General features: G+C 42.0%; 1 protein-coding gene across 8 annotated transcripts in view; it reads left to right on the forward strand.

Moving 5' to 3' along the window:
• Positions 1–24811, forward strand: part of LOC129707784 (voltage-dependent calcium channel subunit alpha-2/delta-1) — a 492487-nt gene that overhangs the window by 36777 nt on the left and 430899 nt on the right. The window lies entirely within an intron of this gene.

Here is a 24811-nt window from a genome sequence, read left to right on the forward strand (position 1 = left end):
AATTATCCAGTTTACTTGGAGGTAGCAAGATAGGTAAATATCAGGGTGTCTGCAACCAAAGTTCATTTCCGGTTTTAATAGCAAATGAGGATTTTATCGATAAAATTGCAGTATGTCACTGATGGATTTAATGTGGTACGTAAATACGAAAACCCTTCACAGGTTTTTTCTTTGATGCAGTAAGTTATACAAGTACGTACGCGCAGCAATTTACAATATCAGTGGTCATAGCCACCGGTGCTTTCATTGATCTGTTGGCGTCTGAATAAAACAACAAAATAAGCATCTGTAGCCAAACGGCTGAGGAACCTGTTATTACAGTAAATGTCAGTGGAGCTTGCACAGCATAACTGATGAGTGTGCACAGCTCTCCTTACCGTTCTGGAGTTAGATGATACGCCAAATTGATCCGGCGTCTGGAGCTGATTGTATTTGCTCTCGTTTGATTCGGTGAGAGTTTACTGTGGACCAAACAGCAACAATGAACAATGTCGAAATAGCCATTATTTGCCAATCCTGTAGATGTTGATATTTTGTGCAGAAACAAATAAATGCAGATGCTGGTTTATACCACAGGTAGACACAGTGCTGGAGTAGCTCAGCAGGTGGGGCAGCATCTCTGGAGAGAAAAAAAGGATGGGTGAAGTTTCATGTCCCAACGCCTGTGGGATAATGAAGCATTGAAGGGTCCCGACCTGAAACGTCACCCATCCTTTTTCTCCAGAGATGCTGCCTGACCCACTGAATTACTCCTGATATTTTTTTACCTTTCTCTTCTTAAAGAGCTTGCTGACTCGAAAGCTCTCTGGGTGCTCTGTAACCTCCAGCGTTGACTAGGTGAACCCTTTTAACATATAACCATATAACAATTACAGCACGGAAACAGGCCATCTCGGCCCTACTAGTCCGTGCCGAACAACTTTTTTCCCTTAGTCCCACCTGCCTGCACTCATACCATAACCCTCCATTCTCTTCTCATCCATATGCCTATCCAATTTATTTTTAAATGATACCAACGAACCTGCCGCCACCACTTCCACTGGAAGCTCATTCCACACCGCTACCACTCTCTGAGTAAAGAAGTTCCCCCTCGTGTTACCCCTAAACTTCTGTCCCTTAATTCTGAAGTCATGTCCTCGGTTCAATGGAAAACTGGATTGGGAATGTTGACGTGTTAATGGTCACGTTAGTTTGCTCCATGGAAGTTGAAGTGACGCTGTTTATAGCAAACTATGACATTTAATGGGATAGAGAGATCCCTGAGTGCATGTCCGCAGAGCCCTGAGAGGATCAGCACTGGAGGAATTGCCACCCAAAAGGACACGGTGCTGGTTCCGATTATCGGCCGGCCCGTGTGCTTCATTGCTGTCGGGGCTACCAACTTGCATCCTCTCCCAAGTGTGAATAGTTTTCCGGGGATGTTGCTTGACCTGCTGAGTTACTCCAGCACTTTGTGTCTTTTGTGTATTAACCAGCTGTTCCTTGTTTCTACGAATAGTCACCCAGTTGGGATTGTCAGCTTCTAGCATCTCATTTGCCAGAATGTTAATGCGTACCGTGGTGGTGAGGCCTGTGAGTTGTAGCTGGACAGAAACGCGCTCAGTATTCTCACAACCTACAGATGCAGCACCAAGTATGCTCTGGCTGAGCATTTTTTTAAAGAAATTCAAGTATAGTTGGACGGTTTGACTCCGTTGCAAGTTGACTTGGTCAACTCAGTTATCACAGATCATCAGGAGATGGTCATCACTGATCTTGTGGTCGTGTCTGTTATCCCAGATGTACCAGGATACTATTTTATCAAGGATACACGAGGAACCACAGGTGCTGGAATGCAAGAAAGGCACAAAGTGCTGGAGTAACTCTGCAGGTCAGGCAGAATCTCTGGAGAACATGGGTAGGTGTCGTGTTGTGTCTGAAGGATTCCGACCCAATCATGTTCTCCAGAGATGCTGCCTGATCTGCTAAATTACTCCAGTATTTGTCACTGTATCAAGGTGCTGTGCCACAGTGAGCCTAAATATGGCTTTGCACCTTGGTCTTTGACATACTGAGATTGTAACCCCACTGCGTTCGTGTGGAAACGCAATTTGGCTGAGGACAGTACAATTCCATAGGAAGTGGAGGAAACACTGAAGGTGAAGTTCCCAAAGATTTGCTGGTTGTTTAATTGGCCTTTGTAATTTATTATACCTTACTTTAGGGTAATGCCCGGAAAAATAAAATGGGGGTGTATCTGTGCGGGAGGGAATATATAGTGGGGATACAGGGACTTAAGAATTGGGGGGGGGGATTGGGATAAATAGGGTTACATTGGTGGAAGCCAGTATGGACCCTTCAGACTGAATGGCCTCATTATAAGTATGAGGCCACAGCTTTGGCAACACTGCCAAGTTTATAGCAGATGAAGCTAAGGTTAAGAAACTAGCTGGCAACAGTTCTTTAAAATGAAGACTCACAACCTTTGAAATCTTCTGTGTTGATATGTGATGTACAGTACGTGGGTGTTTGAAAGAATGATTATAGTTTTCAAAAGAGCGCTGGTAACTTTTGTAACCTTTGTATTTGATTCGGATGAGCAATGTGGTTAAAAATAAGTCTGGCCGGGGTGGATCTGGGGTTTGCATGATGGTACAGAACAGGTGATTATGAGCTGACAGCGTTTACATACCTCTCTATTTTTACAATCAGGATGTCTGTAATATGGGTTGTCATGGCACAGTGTGAAAATTACCCAAGTGCTTTTGTACAGATTAGTCGCAAAAATACCAATAATTAATTTACAAAAGTATGAAGGGATCGTGATGCTGGAATATAGAAGTCAACATGCAAAATTAAATATCTGAAGTCTTCAAGTCGATGGAACGTATACAGGCATAAGTCTGGGGTGTGACGGAATACTCTGCACTTGCCTGAATGATTGCAGTTCCAATTCCATCAAAGGAGCTCAACATGATCCAGATCAAAGCACCTTGCTTGATTGAAACACTATCCGCCACCCTAAACATTCACTCCTATCAGTGGTATACTGCTACTACAGTGTGTGCGCCACTTATAAAGTACAATGCAGAAACTGCTAGGACGGTACAGTGGTGCATTTCATAGAGCTGCTGCCTCACAGCGCCTTCAGTTTAGTTTATTGTCATGTGTACCGAGGTACAGTGAAAAGCTTTTGTTGCATGCTAACCAGCCAGTGGAAAGACAATACACGATTATAATCGAGCCATTCAGTGCACAGATACATGATAAAGGAATAACGTTTAGTGCAAGGTGAAGCCAGTAACGTCTGATCAAAGATATCCCAGTTAAAGTAAGACATGTTGCTGTAGGAGTAGATGTAAAAGTGCCAGAGACTGGTTTGATCTTGACCTCGGGTGCTATTCTGTGTCGAGTTTGCACATTCTCCCTGTGACAGCAAGTATTTTCTCAGCATTCTCCTGTTTCATCTCAAAGATGTTTACTTTAGCTTAATTTAGATTGGAGATACAGCGCAGAAGCAGGCCCTTCGGCCCACCGAGTCTGCACCGACCAGCCATCTTCGCACATTAACACTATCAGATGCACACTCAGGGACAATTTACAATTATACCAAGCCAATTAACCTACAAACCTGTATGTCTTTGGAGTGTGGGAGGCAAACTAGAGCATCCAGAGAAAACCCACGCAGGTCACAGGGAGAAGGTACAAACCCCGTACAGACAGCACCCGTAGGCCAGATCGAACTTGGTCCAGGATCACCCACTGTGAACAAGATAAAATCAATTAAAAAAACAAAAACAGCGCTGAAGTAAGTTGAGTTAAGGAGCATCTCTGGACACCACGGATTGGTGGTGTTTTGGGTTGGGACCCTGTTTCTGACAAAGATCAAGCCTTGTTTGAAAACTGTCACGATCCAATTAAGTTGGCATTACACATATTATATTGGTTTTATTATTTCTAACCTTTATATATAATTAATTGTTCATACCATTGCCCTTTAATGATGAGGTTAATATTGTTTATTACTCCAAAGCTCTAGCATGGTCTAAATAATATAACTTTATTGTCTTGTGTGGTTTTCTTCCAACAAAATCCTTCACCTGTCATGTAACGCTCTGTCCATCAGCCTGGCTGTGTGTTGCTCAAGTTTGACCCATGATCAGGCTCATTTTATTGCTTGCTGTAGGTTACTTTCTCAGCCTATTTCATTGAATGAACTTCACAAGTCTACTTTAATTGATCTGAAAATGGATCAGAACTAAACATTTTATATCTGACTATTTTGTTGCAAATACATGAATGTGAGACCCAATAGTTTTTTCTGAAGAGGCTCTTGGATGTCTCAACCCTCTAGTCCACATCATAGTTTGGAGTATGTGTATATCATAAGTGATAGGAGCAGAATTTAGGCCACTCAGTCCATCAGGTCTACTCCACCGTTCTTTCATGACTAATCTGTTTTGCCCTCTAAACCCCATTCTCCTGGCTTCTCCCCATAACCCCTGACACCCTTACCAATCAAGAATCTATCTGTCCCTCTACTGTAAAAACTATCCATTGACCTGGCCTTTTGTGGCAAGGAATTCCACAGATCCATTGCCTACCCATTGTTGATGGTATGGATCCTCCAGTAAAGGTTCCACATCCTCTGGTTTCTTTCTGGCGCATTGATCATGTCCTCCAAGCTCGTGTTCTTGGTGCAAACGGAGCCTATTCCAGATTTCTGCCAGCATTCTCTACAACCGACCATGCGATTCAAGGCAGCAGAATGGCACCCAAGTTCTATTTCCGTTTTTCCTTTTTCCTGCAAGTTTCTAAGTCAGCTCCTGTCCTACCCACATACAAAGAGTGGCTGCTTTTGAATGTTTACCCTGCTTGCTACCTTGGAGAATAAATACTAGATGTAGGGAAATAGTGTTTCATAAATCTTGGAAACTGAAATGCAGACTGTCTATAAAAAAAGTGAGCAGTTGGTGATTTTCTTACTGTTTAAGAGCAAATATTGCTTTTAAATCTTAAACCAGAAAAGATGTGATTTTTATCTGTCAGGGCAATGCAGTGTAATAGGCTCCAAGCTAATATTCAGTTGAGCATTAATGAAATAATAGAAAGAAACACACTGTGTAAACAAATAAATAAATGCCCTGAACCCAGTCTGGTCCAATGTGCAGCAAGGAACTGCAGATGCTGGTTTAAATTGAAAGGCAGCAACTCTGGAGACAAGGAATGGGTGATGTTTCAGGTAGTCTGAAGAAACATCACCCATCCCTTCTCTCCAGAGATGCTGCCTGCCCCGTTGAGTTACTCCAGCATTTTGTGTCTATCCCAGGCAGACCCAGATACTTTGCAAATTTTCAATTGAATTCCCTTTGGACCAAAGTTTAAATCATTAGATTTAGATTTGTAATTGCTATTCCAGTTAATTGCTTATTGTTTAACAGGCACCTTGGTTTTACATTTTGAATTGCTGGATATGAATTTCTGAGTAAGACTATCATTTTTGCATTTTAGTTGTTATTGGATATATACTTTACAGGAATAAAATGTGGAATACTTATCCAGATCCCAGTTATCCCTATATTGTCCCTTCCCATCTGGATATGTTACAAGAGAGTGTCTGAACATTTGACTAGAAGGTGAGATCACTGCCTACAAAACCTAGTATACAAAATAAGGAGAGAACTGAGCTAGCAAAGTGATGGTGGCCAGCGCTGACTTGTCGAGAGTTGCTCACAAGGATCCAGCGACATGCATGGAGTGAGTTCCCTCTAGGACATCGAATGTTATCGGCAAATTTCAGGGAATCTTTAATGCAGGGACCGCACAAGTTGAGTGATCAGCCTGTTGCATTGGAGGTTTCTTGTAGTCAACGAACAGGAAAGTAGAAATAATGTTTTTTTAAATATTTCAAGTCTTGATGGGGAGGTGCAGAAGATTGAGGTTGAAGTCTAGCGTTAAACATTTTTTAAAAATACATTTAAATTGCATTGGAATAGCCCACAATATCTGTGTCCAACATGATGCCAAGAGAAATGAAAAGAGTCATACACCATGGAAGCTGATCCTTCAGCCCAACTTGCCCATGCCGATCAAGTTGCTCCATCTACACTACTCTCACCTGCCCAAGTTTGATTCATATCCCTCTAAACCTTTCCTAACCACATATCCATCCAAATGTCTTTTAAATGTTGTCATAGTGTAATCTCATCAGCCTGCACATGATCCATATCCTGTCATTCCCTGCCTTTCCATGTGCCGATCGAAAAGCCTCTAAAATGTTGCTAACATATCTGTCTCCACTACCACTACCCTCTGAGTGTTTTTAAAAAAAAAAATGATCTTCACCTCTGCTTTAAACAGTGTCCCACTCATCTTGAAACATTTGTGGGAATTGCAATCCGCGCACTTAAAATGTAATCCTCTTAGATTTTGGCAAGTACTAATTGCAATGAAGTCTCACTTGAGTATCAGGCAATGAAGTAGAAAGTTTCCAGTCTATTTCAGGGTCAGTTTATGTAAACTTTGAGTTCTCCGTTTCACTGATTTTTGGTAGACTAAAACGTTGCAGTGTGTGGATGAGCATGGAGGAGATCACCAACAGCAAACCTCTGTAAACTTAACTCTGTTGCCACCAGCAGTTGCCATGAGGTTCATGAGGAATTATGTGAAACGCTCCTGATCTTATCATTACCACCACATAATCTGTGTTAAAGTGTTCACCTGTGCACTTTCTATCACAGGTCATTGGATATCGATCGCAAGGTTATTAAAGGGCAGCTGAAAGAAGCTATGTACGGCCTTAATTAAGCTCCATCTATTATGCCTATGTTAATTCTGGCCAAATTGGAGAGGCTTGGACACTACAATTAAGTAAAGGCTTCTGGGCTGCTAGGCCATTTGGCCAATTTAAATGTGCCTTCTGCAGAAATGGGACAAGTTGCAGAATGGTACCAGTTTGTCTAGAGCCCAAAATAAGAGCTGCAGTAAGTGAATGGAACATCTGCAGATCGTGACAATTAGGTGCAAATTGCATGGAATGGATTGGATGAATGCAAGCCAGACATATACATTGTAAATGATGTTGCAAAGCTTTACTTCGCTAGATGTTGATTGGATTAAGTATTGAGCCTTGTCTGGGTTTCTTGAATATCAAGGCACATGTTGTGAAGTTTGCTTTCTTTCCGAAGCTCCGTTTGAATACATTGTATTAGTTACTGTATTATTGGGTTAGGGAAATGTCTATCATGTACTGGGTTAATCGATATCTGGTATTGGACTGTTTTGAGACCACCCCCATGTGGTTCGGCCCCTCAAGAGTTGGGGACTTATTAAAGGCCGCTCCCACAAGGTCCTGTGTCGATCATCTGGGAGAACGCTTATGACTGCATGACCTTCTGGAGTGTCTCTGCTTGAACGAGGCTAAAGAGGGCTTATCCAGCCAGATACGAGGATCAAACATGCGGGGGTTAGGTATAGTAGTGGGTATTGTAATTGTATTTTGTTAAAATAAAGATTAGTTGCGCAAGTGCTTGACTCGGTGATTTTTGACTGAAACTAGGCTGGGGGAAGCTTAGAACGAGCTATTCACACCTATCCTCAGATCACCAGTCTGCACTTTAGGTTTAGATACAGTGAAAAGCCATATTATACAAACTATCCAAATAGATCAGATATGATATGCATAGATAGAATCAAGATAAACTCGAGCACCACAGGTAGAGCAAAGGGGAAGATGGAGTACAGAATATAGTTCTCAGCATTGTAACGCATGGGGTCCATAGACAAAGTCCAGTGCCCACATGGGGAGGGGTAAATTGGTCAGTACCCAAACTGATGGAAGGACTGTTCAGACATCTGATAACAAATGGGAAGAAGCTGTCAGGAGTCTGGTATCTGTACCTTCTGCTGGATGGGAGTCGGGAGAAGGCAACCAGGCAGTGATGCAACCAGATGGTATGCTTTGTATGGTGTATCTGTAGATGTTTATAAGAGTCACTGTAGACTTGCCGAATTTCCTCTGGAAGTGGAGGTGTTGATGTGCTTTCTCGGCTGTCGCATCAGTGCGGTCCACAACAGTTTGTTGGTTCGCAAACTCCTTCCTGTACTCCGTTTCGCCATTGTTTATGATCCGGCCCACCACAGTGGTGTCATCTGCAAACTTGTAGATAGAGTTAGAACTGAATATGACTGCACAGTCGTGAATGCACAGGGAGTACAGTAGACGGCTGGGAACGCATCCTCGCACAGGAGCAGGCCCCCCTGCTCACAATGTCTGTGCCGAATATACTGTAACTCCAAGACAAACTCTAATTTGCACATGATCCCTCCATTCCCTGCATTGCATGTGCCTATCTTAAACACCACTATTGCAGCTGACTCCAACACCACCCATGGCAGTGGATTTCGGGCACCTTTCAGGCTCTGTAAAATAATAAAAATGTTCTGCAGAAACCCTTTAAACATCTATCTGAAAGCTACATTCATTGCATTTGATATTTCCAACTTGGGAAAGATAGTGTGGTGTTATCTTTTCCTTCTATTACTGGACAATATTTTTTTTTTTACTGGCGATGTATCTATTAGAAAAACCCTATTCATTTCATCATAAAGAAAGCAAAAGGTAAAATTATATTCTGATTAGACTTGCTCAGATTTAGGAAATTATGTTTTCGCATGACAAAATATTTCTTGCTCATTTGGTAAGTGTAAGAATATTAATCTCATTCCATTGACGAATGTGAAATGAATCTTTTTAAATCTAAGTAGGTCCTGGGGATTATCAGAGGATAAAAAGCTATTAGTAAGGTCATGAAGTTATTCCACAGCATTTCCTGCAGTGATAACCAGCCAAATCCTTCATGCAGCCAAATCGGATTAAGTGGTAATTCTACCAGAGAAAAATCAAATATCATAAGTTCCATAATCTGCTTTATGCTGGTTTGAGCAACTTGCTTGCATGTGTAATTGGAGAGAATATCAGACATTATAACGTATATTAGCAACTGTGCAGGAGACTGGAAACTACTATCAGAACAATGCTGCAAAATTATACAGGCCATGGTCCCACTGTTCAGAGCTGTGCACTTAATCCATCCACTCTTCTGTTATCATTCAGTTGGGCTATTTTCCTCTTGTTCAATTCCTCTGCCAAAGAGCAGAAGAGCGACACAGATCAGGACCCAAAAGAACCAAGACACCAGCTTTAACTACAGGCATTCAATAATATGTATCACATTGCATATATTGTGGTTAGATCTGCTATATGCATGTTTCATTAATGCAAATAGGATATCTGTCTCTGTGTGTCTCTCTGTGTGTCTCTCTGTGTGTCTCTCTGTGTGTCTCTCTGTGTGTCTCTCTGTGTGTCTCTCTGTGTGTCTCTCTGTGTGTCTCTCTGTGTGTCTGTTCGTGCTCTCTGAGGGACAAGAGAGATGATATGTTATGTATGTAAGAAAAAGTAACAAAGAATTGTGATAAGGGCAGGGTTCTTGCCGTTGTATTTATGGACTACAGCAAGGTCTAATGAGCTTCCACGTCACAGTCTGCCCTGTCAGTTACATTGCATGACATCCAACGAGAGCTAGCTACCTGCGTACAGATTTGGCTTCATGGTAGGAAGCAGAGTGTGGTGGTGGAAGGTTGTTCTGTGATTAGTGGTATGCCTTGGGGATTAGTACTGGATTCATTGTTGCTTGTCATTTATAATTATCAATCTGGATGAGAATGTACAAAGCATGATAAGTTTGCAGATGACACTAAAATAAGTGGTGAAGTAGACAATGAGGCTGATTATTAAGAATGACAGTGGGACCGCTGTCAGCTGGGCAAGTGCTGGGCAAGTGCTGGGCAAGTGGGGGTAAGGAATGGCAGATGAAGTTTAACTCGGGTATGTGTGTGCTTCTGTGTTTTGGACAGTGAGGTGATGAATTTAGAAAAGTCGAGTAGGGAAAGGCCATGAACAGCAAGTGGAAGGATGCTGATGAATATTGAACTGAGGCACCTTGGGATTTAAGTCCATAGTTTTTTACAAGTGGTAACATGGGTAGATGGGGATGAGTAGAAAGTATAAGGCAAACAATACAAAGTGCTGGAGTAGCTCAGTGGGTCAGGCAGCATTTCTGGAGAACATGGATAGGTGACGTTTTGGTTTGAGACCCTTCAGTGATGCTGCTTTATGCGCTGAGTTGCTCCAGCACTTTATGCCTTTTTTTGTAAACCAGTTTCTTGTTTCATCCATTTTACTGTTCCACTGTGACATCTCCTTAAGCTATGCCTAATTTGAAGAAGTTCTCCTCTCTCTCTATCTGAAAAGTCTCAACCCAAAATGCCACCTATCTATGTTCTCCTGAGATTCTGCCTCACCTGCTTTTTTTTTAAATAAACCAACACCTGCAGTTCCTTGTTTCTATACCTTGGAATATTGCGTTCAGTTTTGGTCACCTTGCTGAATGAAAGATGACTTTAAGTGAAAGAGTGCAGAGAAATTATACAAGGATTTTGCAAAGACTTGTGAACCTGAGGTATAGGGCGAGATTGGACTTAATTCCTTGATTTAATCGAGGAATATAAAATCATGAAGAGAATAGATGGGGTGAATGTACAAAGTATTTTTCCTAATATAGAAAGTCGAGGGCAGAGGTTTTAGGTGAGGGGAAAAGATTTAATAAGTAACTTAAGTGGCAACTCCCTTTGACACATCTTAGGTAATGGGACCCTCCCCCTTTATTGAGACTGGCACAAAACACACCTAAGACTACAAGTTCGTGGATGAAAGATTTAGAGGAATCAAATGCTTTTTAAAATGGGGCCAGCTTGCAGTTCATATTGGTTTCTATACCTTGGGTTGTATTGACCTGTTTCAGTTTTGGTCACCTTGCTGATATGAAATTACACTAAGTGAAAGAGTCTCAGAGAAATTATACAAGGATTTTTTTTCCCCTTACTTGTGCCTGCACCTCAGGTATAACCCTCCAGATTGGACTTTATTCCTTGATTTAATCGAGGAATATAAAAATCATGAAGAGACCATTCCATGGGGCTGAATGTACAAAGTATTTTTCCGTAAAGTAGCAAGTCGATTACCCCTAAACTTTGTCCCTTGAGGGGAAAATGATTTAATAATTCTCAACTTAAAAGTGGCACATCAACTTGACACATCATTAGGTAAAGACCTCTATCAGGTCCCCCCTTAACCTTCTGGCTCCACAAAAAAGACCTAACTTATTCAAAAGACATCTGTAACAAGTACGTTGAATAAGGCAACATTTAGAGGAATAGGCTGTATGCAGGTAAATGGGGACAGCTTTGATGGGACATATTGGTCAGTATGGATAAGTTGGGTTGAAGGACCTGTTTCTCCACTATATGACTGCATGACTACCTAAACATTGACATTCGGCTAAGGTGTGAGAAGGATGCTATTGCAGGTGGTTTTCTGTAGTTCCTTCTCAGAAAGATTTGAATAACTTTTCCATTAGACATTGACATGAATTGGAACGGCCACACAAAGTTTGTTTGAATTAAACAAACACATTTCTGGAGCAACTCTGTGGGTCAGACAGGATCTGTGGAAGAAATTGATAGATAGTGGTTTGGCTCGGGATCACCTTCGGACTAAAGAAAAGTCTGAATTGGGTTCTGAAACAAAACGTCAATTGAATCAAAAGATTAATTTCTTGTCAAACGATGTAGGGAAAATGACAAAAACGTTGAAGCATTTTAATTGTGTTGACTGCCCATTCTTCATTTCCCACCTCATTCAAAATGCAGTAACAAACACTGTGTAGGAGCCTATTGCGCATGTACTGTGCGGCCTTTTTGGCCAATGCAACATTTACCTGTATTATCAACAAACCAAAGCCTTAGAAAATGCTTCCAAATCATCCATTCCACTATAATGGTCTCATTACACGTTCTCCTGCTCAGACAATGTATTGCTGATGGCTACTTTAAAGATTGAGTTTACTGTACCTTATCACCTAAGTAACAGTTCGTTGATTTTCATCAATATTGTTCCTTCCCTTTTGAAAACCTAAGCCTCAGAAATACAAGTGTTTTAAATTGGTAAAATCAAGTCAAAGTCAGGATTACCCAAAACAATTTCAGATGAAAGTATGAACATGCATTTATTTGGAAATGTTTGCATTCTCTTAGGGTTTGCATTCTGACTGCTGTCTGTTGTCTCCTGGCAGAATCTGTGCCTTTTAAAGATTTCACTTCAAGGCAAGGCAGGCCTCAGCTGTGATATTCCCCATGGTCAAAATGTTCTGTTGATGTTGACTGTCTGAACTAGCTTATGAAGCTGTGCCAATTGGATGAGATACAGGGATGGAGGTAGACTGAGCGCAACACCTTCAGATAGAGAGGCAGAAACACAGGATCCAGTGAAGTAGCAGCAGAGGTATTTCTGATTACTTCTGCCTTGAGGCTGAAGAAGGATCCCGACCTGAAAAGTTGATTGCCTCTGCAGATGCTGCCTAACCCACTGAGTCCCTACAGCACTTTGAGCTTTGCTCAAGATCCCAGCATCTGCAGTTTTTTTTTAATGTCTCTGTTGCTCTGCTTAACTTGGGCTGTTTTTGCTTTTAACTAGTAATAACTAGGAAAACCTATATCGATAATTCAGACACTGTGTCGGCAGTAGAATTCTTAATGTCAACTCTGCATTTTGTTTTAAGAATGCAGATATCCTACGTAAACTTTTGCCCAATCATGTTTGTGGGTGTAAAATGGTCATGTGATTGGGGTAGTGCAGATGAAATCTCTGAATAAAAACTCAGATTGCAATGGACAATTTTGAATGTACATATGATTATTGTCGTTGCCTATTATACATGGGAAGCTGCTGTGGAAACTGGAAATTAATGTATTTGCTTAAAATATTTAATTTATTAAAATAAAATTAACTTTACCGGATAGATTCATAGAGTGATACTGCAAGGAAACAGGCCCTTCGGCCCAACTTGCCAAACACTGGCCAACACGTCCCGTTGAGTTACTCCAGATTTTTGTGTTGACCTCCACTACACTAGTCCCAGCTGCCCGCGTTTGATACATATGCCCCAAACCTATAGAAAAATAATGAAAACAACACCCCTGAATTGAGCCAAAAGTGTCTTGATAAAATATCTTTCTTGTTCAATCAGACTTCAAATTTCAAAAATCACAGTTCTTTTTCAAAAACAACAAACTTCAAGATAAAATTAGAACGTGCACTTTTATGGCGCTTGGTTGATCTTCTAATATTTAAAATGAATTCCCTTGATGGAATGAAAATGAATGAAAAGGACATTTGACATTAAAGTGAAGGCAGGTAATGGAAGATTTACTGTACAAGCACAAACATTAAATATTCATTGGCTGCTGGTGTTCCCTTTGATATTCTGAGATGTCGCATGAAACATCCTTGCGATGTAGCAACCCATCTTTACTAATTGCACATAAAACGGCACAACTATATTTAATGCAAAATGAATGGCTGTTGAGCACAGAAGTTACTGTTAATTACATTGTCATGCGTCACATACTTTCTGAAACAACCAGCAATACGAAATATGTCTTTGCACTTATTTCATATGATTTAATTTAATAATGCAAAGGATGGCCAATTGGTCACATTGATATAAAGGTCATTGGCTTGGCTTTTATGCCAAGCAACTGGTTGGTAAAGAAATTCTCATAAACCATCCATTTTATGATGTTCCATTTAGTGTTAACTTACAAGGCAGCAACTTAGCGTAAGGTTCAGATGACATCGTAGTCTGGGAGAATGAAATCCAAGCCATTTGTCAATAGCCAGCAAAGGCTGATTTTTCTATCTGAGCTCATCCCTGTGTGCATTTGTTGGCAACGACAACTGAACCAGCAGAAGACAGTAACCTTTGGCTTACTTGGATCGAGTTCACATCTGATCACCGAGAGAGAAAAAATAGAGACACAAAGAACTGCACGTTGCTGGAGTCTTAAGCTAAAAAACTAAATGCTGGAGTGACTCAGTAGGCCAGGCATCATCTGCGGAGGGAATGGAAATGCAGTATTTTAGGTTGGAACCCTTCTTCAGACTGATGCAGTGGGTGGGCAGGGGAGGTGGAAAAGAGAGGCAGGGATGAGACAAAGTCTGGCAAGTGATAAGCGGATACAGGTGTTGGGGATTTGATTGGCAGATGGGTGGATTAAGTGACAAAGGCCGGAGGTAAAAAGGAGACAAAAGGATGTTGGATCAGGAAAGTGGAGTGAAATATAAAGCCAGAGGGGGGGGGGGGATAAATGTGGAAGAGGAAGAATGTGGTGATCTTGGGGCTCAAAGGTTGCTTCTGTAGTGTCACAGTAGGCTACAGTAATTACATACATGTCCCCTTTAATTTGTGAGTGATTAATACCCAAAGGTATTTTCACCACAAATATCAACAAAGCTTCCTGGCATTAGGGAACTAATGTCGCATGACTCAGAATGCACACCAGAAGCACGTTGCAGGTATAGATTTTCATTGCAGTGACCTGTCATCTTTCCAAAGAGATACAATCTATTATTTTAAGACTGAAAACACAAAGGAGCAGGATTTCCTGTTACAGTAGACCCATATAAGCTTGTGGCAGCGTGATTTCTGATTGCTGAATTACCAGAGTTATCTAATATTACGAGTTGACACGGCTGGGTTTTGCCACGTTGGTGACATTCCCCGAGGAATTGCGGAGGTGGGGGGTGGGAATGGTGCTGGGAGGGGTGTGGCAAAGGATATGTGGCAGGTCTCTGGGGGCAGCAGCAGGCAGCACAAATGTTCTTGTAATTGATTGTACTTCCTGGTGACATGAAGATTTAAATCAGCCGATCCTCACCATGGCAACGCGGTGTGCTGTGAAGATGTGATGATACTGCTCGGCCCCTGTTGCTAGGGGCGCACATATTGACAAATGGATCCAGTGGCTGCAATAAAAATAGAAAACGCTTCGTTCTGAAACATTACGTCTGTTTCTCTTTCCATGGATACTGCCTGGCCTGCTGAGTGTTCCCAGCATTTACTTTTTCTATTTCGGATTTCCTGCCTCTGCAGTTCTTTGACTTTCGCTGCAGGAAGGAAGCTCAGAATTGGCACTGATTCTGGTGCCGTCAAGTCAGCAGACAGAAGTCTCAGTGCTCCGGATTTACACGGGTTTGCAGCAACAGCAGTTAATTCTGCGCCTCTGCTCTCGAGGCTAAATTTATAATCTTTATCCAAAAGGAAAGATGACATTTGCTTATGTAAAAATAACAAAAGTGCACTGTGCAACATTCTGAAGATGTCCCAGCATCCAATTAGTGCGCAGTAGCTGAGTGCAGTGGATCCGAAGGCAGATTTGATGAGACACTGACCTGATTTTTACTGCACTGTTCCTCTCCCTTTAGAGATATGACAATGTAATGATGAGGGCAGTACTGGAGAATGATATTGTTTGCTTCTCCAGTTACATAACCGACTTTTGGTTTGGTAAAGATTAACTATACTTCATGTTTGTTCAGAAAGGTTATGTCAATATTTTAGCAACTATCCACATTTCTAATCAACAACGTAACAGAAATGTTCTGATTGTCGAGACATTTTGAGAGCTGATTCAATTTTTTTAGTTCAGCAAATACTCTGGTGCGGAATCTTTATGTTAATTGTAGAAATTGGTTCAGCTTACAGATAAAACCATGGAGTCCGAGAATCATAGTCAGAAACAGGCCTATTCATCCATAAAGACCTTTTTGCCCATCTGCACTAATCCCATTTGCTGCATTAGATCTGTATCCTGCTGAATCTTGCTTGTTCATTTAGCTGTCCAAATCTCTCTTAAATGTGGTGACTATATCTGATTCCACTACCTCCTTTGCCATTGAATTTCAGATTTCAATGACTCTCTGTGTAATAAAAATACTCCCCTCAAATATTCCCCTTTTTGAACTATGCTCTCTCACCTGAAACCTATGCCCTCTTGTTTCGCCTTGGGGAAAATATTCTATCTATGCCTCTTATAGTTCTATGTACCTCTATCAGGTCACCCAGGCCGCAATCCAGGAAAAAGCCAGTCTTATCCAATCTCTCACCATAATGAAAATCTTCAAATCCTAGTACCGTCCTGGTGAAGCTTTTTAGCACAATCGTATCCTTCCTATACAGTGTCAACAAGAACTGCACACAAAATTCCAAGTGAGGTCCAACTAGTGCTTTGTAAAGTTGTAATGCAATGTCCTAACTTGTACAGTATATATCATGTCCTGACCTATGAAGGCAAGCATGCCATATACCTTAAACACAAGGAACTGCAGGAACTGGAATTGAGCAAAAAACACAATGTACTGGAGCAGCAACTAAATGTGGGATTTGCTGGTTGGTGCGTACACAGTGGGCCAAAGGACCTGTTTTAACGTTGTATCTCTTTATATTAAAAAAAAAAAGGACCATCCAGCTGTGGAGATTTATCAACCCTTATGCCTTCCATGACTTCTAACATCTCCCCCTTGTTAATCCTGACATACCTTGAGGGTATTGGATGATTAGTCGGATGTGAATAGGAAGGGGGTGGTTTGGGGAAATAAATTGTCTTCTGATAGAGATTGACTAAATTTGGGCCTGTATGCAATGATGTTGAAAAATGTGAAGTGATCTCACTGAAACAAAGTAATTTATTAAGGATCTTAACTAGGTTGTGCCAAAGGTACAGCCACACGTTTTCCCCAGTGGCTGACACTGGAACTTGGCATCACATTTTAAGACTGTAATGGGGAGAAATTACTTCACTCGGTGAGCTATGAATCTTTGGAATTCACAACCCCCCAAAAAGTTGCCGAGTTGTTTAATACAGAGAGGTTAAATTATTAGATTATTATTCCAAGGAATATGGTTCATGAGCCTGAATCCAACTGCAGCAAACATTATATTCACCATAGCTTTAAGACTATATTTTGCACGCTGTTTTTTTTCGTTTGCACTACCTGATGGACGCATGGATGGTATGATTTGCTGAGATAGCTGCAATACAATCTTTTTTTCCACTGTGATCTTTAATCCCCCCCCCCCCCCCCCCCCCCCCCCCCCCCCCCCCCCCCCCCCCCCCCCCCCCCACCCCCCCCCCCCCCCCCCCCCCCCCCCCATGTGCAGGGAATGGATGTGGAAAATGCGATAACACAGAACCATTATGAACGATGATCATTGTGGACTTAGTTCACTGAAGGGCCTGTTACGATGCTGTATCTCTAAACTAATCTAACTCCGGGCAATAATAAAGCAAATACTAATTTCAACACCAATAATAATGCTTAATTATACATAATTAAGCATTTTTAATGTACTGAGAATGTTTTTGTTTTATGTGTTATTTAAGAGTATTGTGTTCACAGGCCTGTTATGTTGCTGTAGTAAGAAGTTGATTGTTCAGTCATCGGTATAGATGACAATTAAACACTTTTGGAAGAAGTTCTCCAATCATTATCCAGTCTAGCCTGGGTATAAATCCCGAACCACCTTCTAAAATGACTTATCGTGCCATTGTGTTCTGAGGGCCATAAGGATGGACAGTGAGAGCCTGGTCCTGTGAAGGGCAAAGAAAATGGTGATAAGGCAGCAAGCTAACAATATTCTTAATGAACTGCAAGGAGACTTGAAAGCCTCTCCCTTCTCCTGATTTCGTATGTACTGCGCTGGGCAGAGTGATATGACATTCACGTTTAGCTGCTGACATTTCAGTGAATAATTCAAGGAATTATATAGGCAGAAGGCTGAATTCTAATCTAATATGTCCTTCAAGACACAAATACTGCCATGTTTACCCAGTCTAGCTGATAGGTGACTCCACACACTTCAACGTTGTTGATTGGTCTAGCTAACTTCTCGGTAGGAGGCGGCTTGCCACCACCTTCTCAAGGGCGATTGGGGATGGGCAATAAATGTTGGCCTTGTCATTGATGCCTAGATCACGAAAACTGAATAACTGAAACGGTATGAGCTTTGAGGAAGAATCCAAATAGTTTATCCAGGAAAGAAAAGAACAAAAAGGGCTCTTAATGGATGAGCACAAACTCTTGCTTCACATAATTAAGATGAAGCTAATTAAGGCCAATCTGTGCCTGGTAGTAGATTAATGGGATTTGTTGAAACTTCTGAAAGAAATATGTAAGACAAATGTCAGAAATAACCCCTTCACACAGAGAGCAATGAATAATTAGAATGGGCTTCTGGCAAGGCTAATGGAGGCAGCAATTTTAGACTTATTTAGAAATTAATTAGATCTTCTTAATTAGATCCTCTTCGTCCTCGACCCTGATGGGTCAAGGATGACTTGCTTCCTCTCCAGTTCTGTATGTTCTCTGTGGTTTGGGGTGGAGATAGTTTGATGGGACTATGGTGGGGTGGACTTGGGATGCTTGGTTGGGGACTGGGGCTGGGTAGGAGACTGATAGTGTCACCTGCATATACTTGATCCAGAGAAGAGGGGGGGAATGGGGCTGGCTATTGGGACTGACGACAGGCAAACAGGTGACATAGCCTGGAACAGACATGTGGCAGGTGTAGAATAGTGTGGATAGTTGGAGAGGAGAAGAAAGAGGTGGGGGTTCAGATGTATCGGGATAGAGAAGGTGGTGAGTGAAGGCAAAAGCTAAGGGAAGCAGAAGCAAGATGAAGGGGTCGGGATGAGGCAGATTAGATGATGACGAGATTGAGTGAGGAAGGAGTTTAGGAGAAGAATTGAGGAAATTGTAGAAACAAGGAACTGCAGACCCTGGTTTGCCTAAAATAACACAAAATGCTGGAGTAACACAATGGGTCAGGCAGCATCTATTCTTCAGAGATGAACAACTGGCTAGATCATGCTGACAGGGCAACATAGATTCTTAAAGCTGCACATCCGAGTTAAAATCAGCAAAATAATTTCCCATCTTTTATACCCTTACGATTGTAAGTCAAAACAGTTTTCTTTCTACGTGAAAACATACTCTAATTTTTACGGTTGCTGAAATGTATTTCCTGCTTTGCTGCATTTTTTTTTTTAGCCTGTTCCTATTTTTGACGTTGTGATTCACGGATGGGGGTGAGGCAGCCCATCTGGCGGCTCCGCAGGGCCCACGATCCGGAGCAGAGAATTAACAATGGAACTCAAACCAGCGCGACTCTCAGCGAGGCTGGTGGGCTGGCTGCCCGCGGCATATTTGGTGGGAGGAGGAAGTGATGTTTATCTTGGCAAATGTTGTTAATGCAATTAACGATCTACCTCGGACGCCGGCAAGGTCTTGGCATGCAAGGGTCTGGCAAGCCCTGTTGAATGGTTCACCATGGTTACACTGGGCACAGCTGCTAACTGGGTCTACGGAACAGGAACATGGGGGGGGGGGGAAATATAACTGGTCGCAGATCTATGCTTGCAAAATGTGGCTTCATACCTGAGCATCTCGCTGCTGAGACCAATGTTCCATTGGTTTAAAATAGTTATGGAAAAGCTCAGGACTGACCCATACGTTAAAGGTCCTAAATTAGGGCAGTGCTGTTTTTGGAGCCATTAGACATGAACTTGTAGACGTCCATTGTGAGAGTTTGTTTGCGGGGAATGGCATAGCTGGCAAGTGGGAGGCTTTCAAATGTGAAATAGCAAGAGTATGGGGGCAACATCTTCCTGTTAGGGTGAGGAGCAAGGCTGGCAAACTTAGGGAACCCTGGTTAACGAAAGATGTTCAGGCTCTGGTCAGGAAAATTAAAGAGGTATATGTCAGATTAGACCGTCAATATCAGGGAAATATGGGTCAAATGCAGGCAGGTGGGGCTAGTATGGATGGGGCATTTTGGTCAGCGTGGGCAAGTTGGCTGAAGGGCCTGTTTTTACGCCATGTATCGCTAAATCCCTCCATGAGTGCAAATGTAGGGGTGCCAAAGACGGCAATCAGGAGGGTGAGAAAAGAGGACAAGAGTCTTCAAGAGACCTTTACCTGGCAGGCAAGGTGAAGGACAGTGCCAAGAGATTCTATAGGTATAATGGGAGTAAAAAAGTGGCGAGGAAAAGAATAGGTTCCCGTAATGATCAGCAATGCCACCTCTGTGCAGAACTACAAGAGATGTCTCATCTGTTTTTACAGAGGAAATGTTCATGGAAAGAACTGAGGGAAATGAGTTGTGATGCCCTGCACACTATACGATTTACCAAAGAGGAGATATTGGGAGTTCTGAAGTTCATTAAGTTAGATAAATCCCAGGGCCTGCCAGTGTATGTGTTCTGACTTTTCATGCAGCTTGGGAGGAAATTACAGAGGCCCTTGCAGAGATTAATGCATTGTCTTTAGTCAGGAGTAAAGTTCCAGAACACTGGTGTGTGGCTAATGTTGTGCTGTTATTTGATAATGGCAGCAAAGACAAGCCCAGGAACTACAAGCTGGTGTGCCTGATGTCAGCAGTGGGAAAGTTGTACGAGGGGATTCTTGGGGGCAGGATCTACTGACATTCAGTCACATTCTTTTTCCTAGGGTGAGGAATTCAAAAGCTAAATGGCATAGAGTTGAGATGACAGCAGAGAGTTTTATCTCGGCATACCCTGCAACAGCTTGTGTGCTCATGTAGTAGGTTCTTGGTTCTTGGTTTCCTGGTCCTCCAAAATATTCCAAATGGAATTTAAACTGGAGGTGGTGGTGAGAGGACTTAAGCCAGAAGGGTTCTTGGGGGAAAAAAGAGCTACCTTAAATTTAGTTGCATCTGGTTGGGTAACTATGGTGGGATGAAGCCTATTCCATGCTTTAATTGTGCGGGGGAAGAATGAATTGCTGTACACATCTGTCCTGTTAGCTTGTATCTCAAATTAGATCGAATGCCCTCGTCTGCTCCTAATTGGTTTGGGTTTGGTGTAGGTTTTGTAATCTATGTCGAGCTGGCCATTTAACATTTTGTAAAAATAGGTATATGGGACTCTGCATTTGACCTCTGTTTTTGTTTTTTGTCCTTTTGCACTCCCAATTTTTTTTTATTTTATATTTTTATATAAATCTGTGATTTTTATGTTATGAACTGTCTGTTTCATTACTGTTGTATTTTTGTCTAGACCCTGGTTTTTGTGAAAAGCACTTTGGGTTGCATTCAATTGTATGAAAAGGGCTGTACAAATAAAGTTATTATTATTATTTAGGAGGAACCTTGGGGGCAACCTTTTCACGTGGGGGTGGGGGTTATAGCCTGTATCTTGATAGAGCTGTCAGAGGAACTTATGAAAACGTACAAAATTATGACTTTTAAAAGATATTTGACAGATATGTGAATAGGAAAAGTTTGGAGGGCTATGGAGCAAATGCAATCAAATGGGACTAGCCCAGTATGCCAACTTGAACAGGGACAGCATGGACAAAGTGGACCAAAGGGCCTGTTTCCATGTTGTGTAGCTCTATAACACTCTTGATGATGGGCAAGCATTTGACAAGGTGGGACAATTGATGTTAATGGGATTGACAATCATTCAGTCACTATACCACCACCTGCCAGAACCCCCAGGGAAGTGATTATGCTGTTGATACCTCAATAAAATAAATATATACATATTATGGGAGGGAAAGCTTTAACTGAATTTGAACTGTTGTTGGAATTGTTTGCTTCTGTGTGCAGGAGAGAGGTCCATTTTCAGTCGCAGAGTCATCTCTACAATAGGACTGAGCTGGTCCATTATATCAGGCCAGGCTCACCTACATGATTTAGGCTTAATATTAAATGCCGGTTCATTCATGAAGTGAAAATATGCAGTGGTGTCAGCATCTTCGCGTGCACTTTTTGTAAAGACCGTTGCTTTCTTTTGGCCCTTCTACTGTGTGGTTTGTCAGAGACAAAACAGCTCCCAGCAGAGTCCATGATGGGGCCTGTCACGCAGTGCATTGAAGAGTAACTGGTCTAGTGAGATACACATTTCACATGGAGCACTTCCATTGTGTTTTTTTCCATTCATGACAGCAATAAATAAGTGGATTTGGTGTTGATATTCTGCAGGCAGAAAGGTCAGCAAGATTACAATATCAATGTCCGTACCTGATTTACGGTGCCATCTTTTTGTTTCCTAATGTTGCCCCGAGCCAACATCGCAGAGATTGTGGAACTAAGATTTCTGGTTCTGGTATGGAGGAAGTGCAAACATTCTTGTGGTTACTGACATTACGAAAGCTCCATGGTACATCGGGAATGATGCCATTTGGAATTCCATGGATTTGAGAATAGCCCAAGATAGAAACGAGGAACTGCAGATACTAGTTTATGGAAAAAATAACCACACAATGTGCTGGAGTAAATCCAGGCAGGCAGTTTCAATGGAGAACATAGACAAGTGACATTTCGGGTTGGGACCCTTCTTACGATTGATTGTGTGGGAGAGGGGGCAAAGAAAGCAGGAAAAGGGAGAAGGAACAGGACAAAGTCTGGCAAATAGGTGAACACAGGCGAGGGGAGGCTTCAATAGGCAGATGGTTGGATGAAGGCCGGAGATGAAAAGGCAGAAGATGTGGGACAAAAGGATTGAAGAGTTGTGAATTGTGAAGCTAGAGGAAGGAATGTGGGTGGAGAGTGGGAGGGGAGAAACAGGTGAGGGTCCAGCTGGGACACAGGAGAGAGAAGGGATCCAAGGTTTAGTTCACAATGATCAGGGAAAGTTTTGCTGGCCTTAATTTATCCTTTTGCATATTTTTAATTTATTTGTTCTATGTACCTTTTCATATCTCTAGTTTCCCTCTTCCCTGGCTCTCAGTCTGAAGAAGGGTCTCGATCTGAAACCTCACCTATTCCTTTTCTCCAGAGATGCTGCCTGACCCGCTGAGTTACTCTGGCTTTTTGTGTCTGTCTTCGGTGTAAACTAGCATTTGCAGTTTCATCCTATACAAGGTTTAGTTTGGTTTGGTTTAGAGATACAGCGTGAAAACTGGCCCTTCGGCCCACCACATCAGTGCCGACCAGCAATCACTCATACACTAACTAGTTCTATACAACACACAAGGAACAATTCACAGAAGCCAATTAACGTACAAACCTGCACATCTTTGGCGTGTGGGAGGAAACCGTAGTGCCCAGAGAAAACCCACGCGGTCACAGGGAGAAAGCACAAACTCCGTACAGACAGCACCCGTAGTCAGGGTCTCCGGCTCTGTAAGACAGCAACTCTACTCCTGCGCCACCGTGCTTCTCATGGTGTTCTCTGCTGCCAGGCATGCCAGGAGGTTTGGCTTAGATGGGCAAGGCCAGACGTCATTTCAGTTCCTTGGGTAATGGAGATTTAGGATGTCTAATAGACATTAAAATTAATGAAAGCTCCCTGAGGAAATGTCCTGAAATGGTTTTGCAAAATAATTTCCTATTTTCTGTGACCAGACCCGACACCTTCAGTGGCCTCTGTTTTTATTGATCAGTCACCCACTGTTCCTGGCAGAGATGTGCCAGCAATGGTCGTTGAATAGCTGGTCCTTAAGTAGGCCCAACTTGTGGAGTTTCTTGTTTTCTATCTATAGCCCTGGCCTTGTAAGGAAGAGGTAGAAGCTGCACTCACTTGGGAATTGCCTGAAAATCCATTGGAAGCAGGTCAAGCAAACTGAGTTCTGCCCTAATTTCTGACCGTGCACATAAACATCCACTGAATTAAATGAGTAGTTTTGTTGGGTTTGTCCGTAATGTTTAGATCCTGTCAGAAGTATAAGGTACTTTGCACTGTAGTCCTGACAATAAATTTGTAGATTCCTCAGAAATTTGTTTAATTATAGATTAGGTTCAATTACAACAATGTCTGGCAGTAAACCACTTGGTTAATGGTGTTCATTGTGATATTTAGGACAACTGATTTTCCCTCAGGAACCATCCTGTATTTTTAGGACTGAGTTTTTTTTTTCTTAGATTGGCAGTTTTAAAACTTCCCATGCATTTATTTTCCTGGAATGTTTTGGATGTTTGCGAGCAATTACTATGATTAAATCCTTCTCAAACTTGCATATTTTATTTTTGGATGGAGAAGGGAAGATTTTTGATGGCCAGCTTTAACCAGAAAGTTTCTGTTTGAATCTTCCTATCAGAGAGTTAAATATTTGGACACAGAAGCTGTAAAGCATGCCACTTTGCAAGGTAAAATCTTATGCCCATCACACATGACACCTTTCTTATTTCTTCTGGATTCCGCATGGTCTGACTCACAACTGCACGAGGTGCATAGACTTGTACAAAGGACGGCTCCAGCCCCCTGTCCATTGCTGTGCGTTAGGCTCAGCCTCCAGTAGTCACTTCGTCAATGACCTTACGTCCATCACCAAGTCAGAAGTGGGAATAGTCACTGAAGATTGCACAATGTGCAATGTTACTTGCAAATCCTCAGAAAATGATTCCCTGCTTGCATGCTGCATGACTTGGTCAAGATCCAGGCCTCAACTCTAAGTGATTCATTAATCTGTGCCCTGTGAATGCTGTGATAAAATCATTTCCAGCAAAAGAGTCCAATCATACACCCTTGACAGTCAATGGTATTACCATTGTGGAATTACTCCACTTGTCATAGGTGGAGTACATCCATTTTCCCTTGTGTGCTCATTTCTACTTCTCGATACTCGTTTCAAACTTTTCCCTTTCTCACTCGCGCTAAATCAAAGACTCCCTTCGTTTCCATCTCAAGGATAGGGAAAGACAGATTGGTTCAGCATTCCTATCATTTTGCAAATCTACTTTGATGACAATAAATACTAGAATAAAATACAACAGCTGATGAACATGCAAGAATATAGGTATGGAATATATGCAACCCCTTGTATCTGCCAGACCATACAGTTAGTACATGGCTGAATGGATTTTCAACTTCATTTGACCAAGTTTGAACAAACATGATCTGCCAATTTTAG

The sequence above is a fragment of the Leucoraja erinacea genome, chromosome 22 (assembly GCF_028641065.1).
Source record: "Leucoraja erinacea ecotype New England chromosome 22, Leri_hhj_1, whole genome shotgun sequence".
NCBI lineage: Eukaryota > Metazoa > Chordata > Chondrichthyes > Rajiformes > Rajidae > Leucoraja > Leucoraja erinaceus.